Source organism: Natator depressus, chromosome 1, assembly GCF_965152275.1.
Source record: "Natator depressus isolate rNatDep1 chromosome 1, rNatDep2.hap1, whole genome shotgun sequence".
NCBI lineage: Eukaryota > Metazoa > Chordata > Testudines > Cheloniidae > Natator > Natator depressus.
Genome location: NC_134234.1, coordinates 104,301,329 through 104,309,259, shown reverse-complemented (window position 1 = coordinate 104,309,259; position 7,931 = coordinate 104,301,329). Strand labels below are relative to the sequence as shown.

Sequence of the window (7,931 nt, the reverse complement as noted above, 5' to 3'; positions counted from 1 at the left end):
AAAAGCAGCTCTATTAACTGTGGCTGTCATTAGCATGCTTGGCCAAAACCCTCAAGAGTTAAACTATGAAAGTCCATGGGAGGGTCAGGTAAATGTAGATGATCTCAGACCCCTGCTTAAGGGAGCTCCGAGTAACCATAGGGCTATGGCACTGTCCCTTAGAACAGAAGCTGCAGCACATAACAGTACCTTTCGGGCACTGCTAAACCTTCTGGTGTCATACTTTAGAGAATTCGGAGACATCAGAGCACTGACAGGCAAAGCTAAGATGCGTTCCCTTCAGGGAAACAAGGGGGCACCATCTAAAGGACATAAAAACAAGCGAGAGCCAACCCAGGAGGAAAAGGAGCTTAGAGCCAAGTTGTGGAGACAATGTCTGGCTTTAGGTTATCCCAGAGAGGTGATAAATGGACTGCCCACAGAGCGGCTAAAATTATTCACCACCTTCAAAAGAGCTGACTGGGAGACAACTAATGCTAGTCCCAGTGCACCTCTGCAGCTCTCTCCTCCTCCCCCTCCTACAGACACTCTGTATACTCCATTGCTCCAGCAACTGCAAGAGTTACCAGAGCAGGGAAACTAGCTTGCAGTGGTCAATCTCCTCTCCTAATAAACCAGCTTAAATCCAAAGAGGAGAAAACAGCAGCAAAAGACCCCCGGATACATGTAACTGTAAATGACAAACACATTATTCCTTTCTTAATGGACACAGGGGCTCAAATGTCCATGATTAAGCGAGAAAGTTTTCAGGGCTTGCCACTTACTGGCCGAAAGCAGGTACTTGTTACAGGAGTAAATGGCAGTACCATAACTTACCCATTAGTTAAGATAAAACTGGATATCCCATTGCAACCCCAGCATCAGCCCCGAAAATATGAGGTGATTTTGGGCAATGCCAACATACTGGGCATGGACGTTTTAAGAGGAAAGAAGGGAAGGATTAATGGGGAAAGATGGGCTTTTGGAGTCAGTTCTGTTCCTCATGCCACCCACCTGGAAGAGGAAAGCCCTCCCCACTATTCTGTAAACTTACTTAGCAGCGCGCCTGCTCTCCCGCCCTCAACAGTAACAAACATAAAGCAGTATAATGTCCCAGCTGAGGCCATAAGCCCTGTTACTGACCTGATCAAAGATTTGGAACAGCGAGGAATTTTAATTTGTACCCACTCTCGCTTTAATTCTCCTGTGTGGCCCATCAAGAAGCCAAATGGCAAATGGAGACTCACTATAGACTATAGGAAGCTAAACAGTAACACTGGACCATTAACTGCAGCAGTCCCTAGCATAACAGATATTGTAAACACCATACAAACCTGGGATAAACCTTGGCTAGCAGTATTAGATGTAAAGGACATGTTCTTCATGGTCCCTTTGCAACCAGCTGACCAGGAAAGATTTGCTTTTACTTGGAGAGGTGTACAATACACTTTTACCCGAATGCCACAAGGGTTTAAACACTCACCCACTATTTGCCATGGGGCACTGGCAAAGGTCCTAGATGACCTTATACTGCCAGCCAATGTACAAACTGTGCAATACATTGATGACATCTTAATAGGTGGGAAAACCTCAGAAGAGGTACAGGAGGCTATGAATCAAATCAAAGGAGCACTAGAAGCCCTTAATTTAGAGTTACCAGCTGAGAAATGCCAAGGTCCCTCCCAAGAGATAAAATTCTTAGGTACTGTATGGATGGGAGGTAGGAGGTCTGTGCCTAATGACACTGTGCAAGAGCTAAATCAGGCACCCTCCCCTGAAAGTAAAGATCAATTGAGACAGATTTTGGGAACCCTGGGGTTTTGGAGAAAACATGTACCTGGCTTTGCCATTATAGCCAGACCATTGTACAATTTGTTAAAGAAAAGTGCTGCCTGGGAATGGGCTCCTGCCCATGAGGAAGCCCTCAGGCAACTGATAGGGGAGATACACACCTATCAGGCTCTGGGTCCCATACATCCTGAAGCCCCATTCCATTTGTACCTAACTGTGGGAGCCACTGGAATGTCTTATGCTCTCTGGCAAGAAAGTGACACTGCTCCCAGACGACCAATTCAGTTTGGTTCCAAGTCATGGCAAGGGTCACAGGCTAACTACACGCCTTATGAGAAGGTGCTCCTGGCAGCTTACACAGCCTTGAGAGAAACTGAGGAATTAACTCAGGATAAGGACATCACAATTCACACTCCTCTTCCAATCATTAAACCTATATTGGAAGGGAAAGAGTTACCACCTGGTGTAGCACAAAAAAATGACTATCCAAAGATGGGCACTTTACATACACCACAGGGTAGGTAGTGCAGACACTGCACAAAACCCCACTATGATTCAGGAATCCCTATGGAAAGTGGGAATGCCTGATGAATACCGCCTACCTCCACAGCAGTCTCCTATTAAGGATGCTGCCCCATTTGATCCTTCTAAGCCTGAGGGAGTATGGTTCACTGATGGCAGTGCCAGGCTGGTTAAAGGAAAATGGAAGGGAAAAGCTGCAGCAGTGCCTGCAGACACCTCTGCAGCACCCCTAACTGCTGAAATTGATGGGTCAGCACAACTTGCAGAATTGGCTGCAATTAAACTGGCTTGTGAAGCAGGAGCCACCGCAGTATATACGGATTCCTATGCGGTATGGGCAGGTGCCACTCAGTGGATCACTAACTGGAAAAATAACCACTGGGAAATAGGAGGTAAACCAGTATGGGGACTGGAATACTGGAAGTGGTTATATCAGCATGCCCTGCAACAACCCCTGTCTATAGGACATGTCTCAGCTCATCAGAGGAATAATACCCCAGCTGCACAGTTAAACAATTTAGCAGATGCAGCTGCCCAGCTCTTTACCACACAAGTAGAATGGGAACGCTTATATTCATGGTTACCTGATAATTTAGGACACACAGGAAGTGATGAGTTAGTGCGGCAAGCACATATCAGGGGGTGGCCTATCACCCACAGACAGGCTAGAGACCTGGTGCAAGCCTGCGCTATTTGTGCTGAGACTAGAAAACATATAGCAGAAGGACAAAGGTTTGCCAGGCTAAGAGATGGAAAAACACTATGGGCAACCTGGCAGGTCGACTATGTCGGACCACTGCCCACTACAAGGCAGAGGTGGAAATACATCTTGACTGGGGTAGAAATTGTTTCAGGGATTGGTTTTGCATATCCAACCCGATTGGCAACAGGGTTGTCCACAATTATGGGACTAAACCGCTTAACAGCAATTGTCCCAATGCCTCAAGAAATCCAATCAGATAATGGTTCGCATTTTAAGAATAAACTTGTAAGGGAATGGACCCTTAACCATGGAGTCCAATGGACCTTCCACCTCCCATATCGACCTCAATCTAATGGCATGGTCGAGCGCTGGAATGGGTTGCTAAAGAATCACTTGAAGCCTACTGATGGCACATGGGGAGACAGACTGGACGAAATGGTGCAGAGATTAAACAACAGACAGACTCCTACAGGAAGTCCAATCAGCAGGGGATTCTTCCCTACAGGGAAAGCTATCTCCCCTGCCAGAACACCACTGCACAGTTCCAAGTATGCTCCCGGAGACACTGTGGTGATTAAACACCCAGCCCTGGGAACCTTTACCTGCGTTTTGCACGCCTATAAAGAGAAAGGTGTATGGAGTGCCTTAAATGCTGATAAAAGGCTAATAACCATTACAGAGGCTTGGATCGCATCCAAGACCGGCTGACCATGTGATTTATTGCAGGAATGGTCCCATGGTTCTGAGCAACCTGCCAGCTAACCTGTCAGCAAAATGGACCATGCAGCAGACCTGTTTGATCACTAGAGACTACTATGGACTGTTGATATATTTGCCATTACTTATAATAGCAGGTGTAATTTTTGCTTTTGGTTTTAAAATAAGTTTTTTAGCTAGACCACGACCCACCAGAGATATGTTCCTGCAAGCCCTCATGATCCTTCTGTTGGCTCCAGTCACCTTGGCAATACCAGAACATCCTCTTCGGGGAGCAATCCAAACCATCGCCTCAGCTGCTGGTGCTACAAATTGCTGGATGTGCACCTTGCTAGATTCAACCAATGGACTGGGAATTGAATTTGTACCACTCAGCCAAATGATTGGTGGAACAAAAGCGACATCTTTTAGTGGGGACCGGCATGGTACACCAACAACCCTCGCACTGACTCGGGGGGGGTGGGACAATGGCATCGCACTGTTTGGGGACGGCCTGTGGAATATGTAACGGGATACACTTGGGATTTTCCCTCTCCCCGTTTTTACATTCGGTTGTAAATACTGTTTTAACCATTTTAATTATTGTAATTGTTTTTTGTGTAACTTTATGTATTATGAAGCGTTTGATTCAAACTGCTCTTTCCTCCACACAAATCAGATACCTAGAGCTAAAAAGGGATCCTAACCAATTCCGCGAACCCTCATCCTCTAATTTGGTTGTTGGGTATTTCTAGATTTCCCCAAGGAGGGCAAGAGGTGCTGGCATCACCGCCACCTTGCAATCTGGGATGTAGTGTGGTGCATCAGGGGGTGGAATGTAGCCAGACAGCCAGCCCCCCCCCTCAGACCAGCATTGCTGGAAACACACGGGAGCCAAAACACCAGGGCACTCCAGCACAGCCTTTGAAGCTGAGAGAAGCACACGTGTGCTGCGACAATGTGCCTCTGGGAACGTATACAACAATTGGGCTCACAGCAGGCAGAGGCGCTGTGACAGACATGGCTCTTAGCCCCTACTAAAACAGCATGATGCACACACACCAACATCCTAGGTGGGAAAATATTTACCCTGATAAAAGAAGTGTCCAGTAGTCGAAACTTATTGTTTCTCCCTTGCAAGTGTGAACTACTCTTGCGAGAGCTGGCGTCACCCCGACAGACCAGCCCCAATTTGGCATAGAAAGGAGAAAGAGAATAAAGGAGTACAGAGGTATAAGTAGGGGACCTACAGCACCATGATTTTTGAGTGCTTTTCACTATCTATCTGCTGGTCAGATAAGTGACAGCCTCCCAAGGCTTCTGCAGCTAAGAGGGTCCCTAAGCCTTGTCCCTTATTCGTCTTTCTGCGGAATTGAGTGACCGATCCTGGCTTGGCACCGCTGGAATCGAGAGATGCAAGGAGGGTAAGAAGCACCCACACCTGATCTCCTATCTTTAGTGTACACATATTTTGAAATAGAGCTCTATACTTTGTTTTCTTTCTTTGGGATTGTAGCTTCAGTTTTGTAACTTGTTTGTGTGTGTAACATCTCTACACTTAAATAAATAGGCACTAGCAATTTTGTAACCACATGATTAGAATCTAGTTTAATAAATTTTGGTAACCATTTATGCATAAGCCTGACTTGTTTCTCTGGTTTACTGTAAAGCAGCCAACACAATTAAAAGAACCTCAGCCGTTTTGGCTATAAAGCCTGGCCATTAGGTGAGAGTACTAAGAGCCTAGCGTTGAGTTGTGCCGCCTCCACGGGGCAAACTCTTGGGGCACCTGTCAGTCAATCCTGACTGCCCGCTGCGAAGGAGCTCTGAGCTCTAGCAGTTAAAGTCACGGGTGTGGAGAGGCTCTTAGTGCTGCCATTGGGGCACCTGTCAGTCAGTGTTGACTGCCCGCTGCGAAGGAGCTCTGAGCTCTAGCAGTTAAAGTCACGGGTGGTTAGGACCTTGGGGCATCCGTCAGCTAACCCGGGCTGCCCGCCGCGAAGGGACAGTGCGTCCTAGCGGTTAAAGTCACGGATGGTATAAACGGGCATAGCTGGCACCTCACCAAACATCCCTGGCCATCGGCTAACAGGTACTTACAGCCCCTTGTGAGTGCAGGATAAAAGAAATAATCTATAGTAATTTCCATCAGCAGAAGTCATCTGATGTTCTGAATACACCTACAACCCAGCAGCTATAATGGTATAATAGTATATAAGATGCTTTTTGACTAGGGAACTCCATCACCTCATTAAAATAGGAAGAAGCGGTAAAATGTGTCACATTTACAGAAACAAAAAAATCTGTAGCTAAATTAATTCAAAATTAAGTTGTTTTAAATTATTTGAGCAAACTTCTCTTCCTGGTAGTCTAAAAGGTCTTTCTAAAATGATGAGAAGTGAGTTCCAATGGTGTATAGGTCTCCAAATAAATGGCTATCTAAGCCCAGGTAATAGCTGGGTGAAGGTTATCATAAAAAACAACAAAATCACAAACAGTCTTTTGAATTTAACAAATTTGCTTCAGTTTTTTTCTCACATTTTTTTTTTTGGTCTGCTTTTGGTGAATACTATAGCAGATGAGTTTACCAACAGGAATGTTTACTGAGGTAAGAATTTTTAGCAAATATTATAGAGGATTCACAAAAAAATAATTTTGGAAGTGTAGCTGCATGTTTTCACACTGGAAATTTTATTCTACGTTAGGCTTTCACAGTCAGGGAACAGAAACATCATATGACCTGTCTATGCAATCAGAAAAGCTTGAATTTCAATATTCACAATGAGAAAAGGAGTACTATAAGGTGCCACTAGTACTCCTTTTCTTTTTGTGACTACAGACTAACACGGCTGCTACTCTGAAATACTCACAATGAATTGCTTTCAAGCAACCTGGAGATCAAGCATAGGTGCCGACTCCATGGGTTGGAGTTCCGGGGCTGGAGCACCCGCGGAAAAAAAATAGAGGGTGCTCAGCACCCACCAGAAGCCCAGCAGATCACCTCCGCCCCCTCCCCCCCCAGCGCCTCCCATCCCCAGCGGCCCTGCCGATCAGTTCCTCCCCCTCCTTCCCAGCCCCTCCTGACCGCTGCAATCAGCTGCTCTGAGACTTGCAGGAGGTGCTCTGGGGGAGGGGGCAGAACAGGGCGGGAAGACGCAGAGCAGGGATCAAGCACCACCGGAGAAATGAGGAAGCTGGTGCCTATGAGACCGAGCATTATTCATAGAAATTAGTGTGTAAATAGTGCTGAATAATGAATACATTTGAGAAAATTGTGGTTTGTTGGTGGAGAATTCAACACAAAGATGTGTTAAATTACTTATTAAATTGCTTTTATTTTTATTTATTTACAAATGGTTGGTTCACCTCTACCGCCCATAGAAATCCAGGAAATATTTATGTGGGTCTAATCTCAAAGGTGTGTTCTAATAAAAGCTGCTAGAAGTATTAATTAATGGAAGAACATATGGTCAGAATCAGTGGTCCCTTCTGCATGTTCCCGAGTCCCTTCCCTAGAGAGTATGTACCTTGGGAAACTCACAAGTGAAAGCTTGCAGAGATTCTGCATAACTTTTCCTCTCCTACAGGTTTTTCTGTTGGGGAGAATGATATGGCACACGGTTTTTACCTTTTTAAATTACATCTCTCTTTGTTTATAAAGACTTCAGTTTGAAAGCTGTTAAAAGTAATAATCCACATCTTTTTGAGGAATACAGCTCCATAATTTAATCATGCCCACAGGCAGCAAAGACACAGCAAATAATTGTCTTTGTGTCGTTCAAGCATGAAATGCCCAGCATTGTTTGAAACCTAATTCTAACTAACCTCTACTGTTCTGTCTCAGAAATCCCCTGATCACGGACGACTATAATCTCATTTCTCAGTCCCCTAAAAACACAGTTTGATGAAGTATCCCAGAAGGCAGAAGTTTTGTTTGCCTCTGCAAAGTAATTTTTTTCATGTCTGCAAGATTTCATATTTTCCATCTGTGTACCAAATCACAAATCCATTAATATTATAGCAGTTCAACAAGACATTCATTCATGTAATTACTTACATCTTAAAATGCCTGCTTTAATTCTGTGCAAACCACAACTGCATAAAGCAGACCAAAATGTCCAGAACTACTGTGGTTAAACACACATAATAAAACCCTGCAATGATAATGGAAGTGTTTTGGCATAAGGTACCTTTCTCGGACCAATGCCAATGCTTCTGCAGAGTGATAAGCACTTGTTGA

General features: G+C 44.9%; 1 long non-coding RNA gene across 1 annotated transcript in view; it reads left to right on the top strand.

Moving 5' to 3' along the window:
- The first annotated feature begins 5,104 nt into the window (after positions 1–5,104).
- Positions 5,105–7,931, top strand: part of LOC141982555 (uncharacterized) — a 39,348-nt gene continuing 36,521 nt past the window's right edge. The window contains exon 1 of the long non-coding RNA XR_012638119.1: positions 5,105–5,115. This is a non-coding gene — a long non-coding RNA (uncharacterized LOC141982555). The remainder of the gene's footprint in view (positions 5,116–7,931) is intronic.